The sequence below is a fragment of the Arachis duranensis genome, unplaced genomic scaffold (assembly GCF_000817695.3).
Source record: "Arachis duranensis cultivar V14167 unplaced genomic scaffold, aradu.V14167.gnm2.J7QH unplaced_Scaffold_154724, whole genome shotgun sequence".
In the NCBI taxonomy this organism is placed as follows: Eukaryota; Viridiplantae; Streptophyta; class Magnoliopsida; order Fabales; family Fabaceae; genus Arachis; species Arachis duranensis.
Window position 1 is genome coordinate 2951 of NW_026264159.1, and position 3492 is coordinate 6442.

Sequence of the window (3492 nt, forward strand, 5' to 3'; positions counted from 1 at the left end):
AGAATTAAACTTTTTTCATTGAGTAGTTTTTGAATCATCTAATTTATAAAAAAAATTACATTTTTTGTTTATTCTAAAAAATTAAAATTAATATTAATACTTTTGGACTAACAGAATTAAAATAAAATACAAAAATAATTCTTGAATAAAAATAAAAATACAAAATTTTAAATCTCAAAATATAAAATATTTATAAGATAAAAAATTTACTTAAACATAATTTTTGTAAAATATTTTATGAATTGACATAAATATAAAATAAATTTTGAAATTATGATGTGAGCACTACTGACAGTCCACTACCATAAAAATAAAAGATGACATATAAATACATAATTTTTTATCTTTAAAAAAAATTCAATAAATATATATCCAATACTCTTCATTAAGAATAGTTATTTAAGTTCAAATTCATTCTCTCAAATTTTGATACTATTCCAACTGAATTTACTTTTAAAGTTTTATGACGATCTTAAATAATAAGCATAGACTTTCTCTTCCAATATTGAGAAGATTTCGTATCTATAGTTAAAAACCAAAAGAAAATTAAAATTTACATAACCCGACAAATAGAAAAAGACAAAAAAATTATATAAATGTTGACACAATTAATACCTATATATTAATTATAGTAAGAAATCTGATTTTGATAATTATATTTTGTAAATATGAGGCTAATAAGATTACACCATGAGTGAGAGTGAGAATTTGTTAGCGTGTGCTAGCAACAACAATTGAGAGTGAAAAAGATAAAATTTATTGGGCCCTTAATAAAAGTAGTTTGTATAAATATCAATGTCTTCACATTTTTTACCATTTTCATATTTTGTTTAATTTTATGTTAGTTTTAATTTATATTCTAACCGCGCTTGTACTCTCACCAGTAGTTTGATTTCACACTAATTATTTTATTAAAATTTGTTTTTTAATTTTTTTGAAAAATTTATCAATTTTGTTCTTCATGCACATTTTTATGTGTTTCTTTTAATAACCTCCTTCTTCTTCTTTTTTTCAATACCTTCAATTGCATCGTCTTCATCGTCTTTCATTGCCTTTATCCACTGCAATTATAAATTTCATTCGGTTTCACGTATAACTTTTATTTACATTTTTTTTTTCTCTTTAGTTTACTTATTTAATTTATATTTTCAATCATTCTTCTGTTCTTTTAATTCATTCCTAACTTTTCACGTAAAAATTAGTTCTGTCTTTTTCTTTTATCAATTTGCTGTAAAAAAATCTTATCTTATCAATTTAATGTAGAAAGAAAAAAAATTTTATGTGACTTGTGTTCTTAAATAATTTTTTATTAATTTTTTTATCTAATTAAACTATCTTTTATTTAACATGTCAAGAATTAAACTTTTTTCATTGAGTAGTTTTTGAATCATCTAATTTATAAAAAAAATTACATTTTTTGTTTATTCTAAAAAATTAAAATTAATATTAATACTTTTGGACTAACAGAATTAAAATAAAATACAAAAATAATTCTTGAATAAAAATAAAAATACAAAATTTTAAATCTCAAAATATAAAATATTTATAAGATAAAAAATTTACTTAAACATAATTTTTGTAAAATATTTTATGAATTGACATAAATATAAAATAAATTTTGAAATTATGATGTGAGCACTACTGACAGTCCACTACCATAAAAATAAAAGATGACATATAAATACATAATTTTTTATCTTTAAAAAAAATTCAATAAATATATATCCAATACTCTTCATTAAGAATAGTTATTTAAGTTCAAATTCATTCTCTCAAATTTTGATACTATTCCAACTGAATTTACTTTTAAAGTTTTATGACGATCTTAAATAATAAGCATAGACTTTCTCTTCCAATATTGAGAAGATTTCGTATCTATAGTTAAAAACCAAAAGAAAATTAAAATTTACATAACCCGACAAATAGAAAAAGACAAAAAAATTATATAAATGTTGACACAATTAATACCTATATATTAATTATAGTAAGAAATCTGATTTTGATAATTATATTTTGTAAATATGAGGCTAATAAGATTACACCATGAGTGAGAGTGAGAATTTGTTAGCGTGTGCTAGCAACAACAATTGAGAGTGAAAAAGATAAAATTTATTGGGCCCTTAATAAAAGTAGTTTGTATAAATATCAATGTCTTCACATTTTTTACCATTTTCATATTTTGTTTAATTTTATGTTAGTTTTAATTTATATTCTAACCGCGCTTGTACTCTCACCAGTAGTTTGATTTCACACTAATTATTTTATTAAAATTTGTTTTTTAATTTTTTTGAAAAATTTATCAATTTTGTTCTTCATGCACATTTTTATGTGTTTCTTTTAATAACCTCCTTCTTCTTCTTTTTTTCAATACCTTCAATTGCATCGTCTTCATCGTCTTTCATTGCCTTTATCCACTGCAATTATAAATTTCATTCGGTTTCACGTATAACTTTTATTTACATTTTTTTTTTCTCTTTAGTTTACTTATTTAATTTATATTTTCAATCATTCTTCTGTTCTTTTAATTCATTCCTAACTTTTCACGTAAAAATTAGTTCTGTCTTTTTCTTTTATCAATTTGCTGTAAAAAAATCTTATCTTATCAATTTAATGTAGAAAGAAAAAAAATTTTATGTGACTTGTGTTCTTAAATAATTTTTTATTAATTTTTTTATCTAATTAAACTATCTTTTATTTAACATGTCAAGAATTAAACTTTTTTCATTGAGTAGTTTTTGAATCATCTAATTTAAGTGGACAAGGATAAATAAGTAATGAAGAATGTTGGAAAAAGGATCAACTGATAACTTTAAGGGTAACTCTTGAGTCGAAGGGATTCGATAGGATCAATAAGATGAAAAACAACACAATATTTTGAAACGAATTCAAACTGAATCAAAGAAAATATGAGGTTTACAGAAGAAGAATATCCAAACCAAAGACAAAGTTTATAAAACTCAAGAGTATGGTTTAAAAATATTTTTTTGAATGCATTGTTTGTAGAAAATGGAAAACTTAAGGAGAAATCATTTCATGTTCTAAAAGAGAAAATGGGTAACAAACATCCTTCAAAAGATTAATAAAATCATAAATGTGGTATTATTTCAATATAAATTCAAGTGGAAATAGATTACACAAATTTTGTAAATGGAAAGATTAATTTGGCTAAGAGCAAAATTGTATTTTCTCTTCTTTTTCAAGCATGTATGAAAACTACAATCTTGTTGGAAGAAAACCCGACATAAAGTTTTACTCATAAAAGAAAAGATGATGCATTACAATCAAACAGGTTTAAATCACATACAGAAACTTTCAGAGTATAAGGTAAAGGAGTGTAGGCTGAATTGAAAGCGATTTTATTAAAATTTTAATAAACGGTTATATCGCCCCGAAACAAGTTCAAATCACATCAAAGAGAGGCACTGCTCAAGTAAGACAATTCAAAGTCAGGGACAACTTTGCATAAGAATAAATCAAAACTTGTTTAAAAAG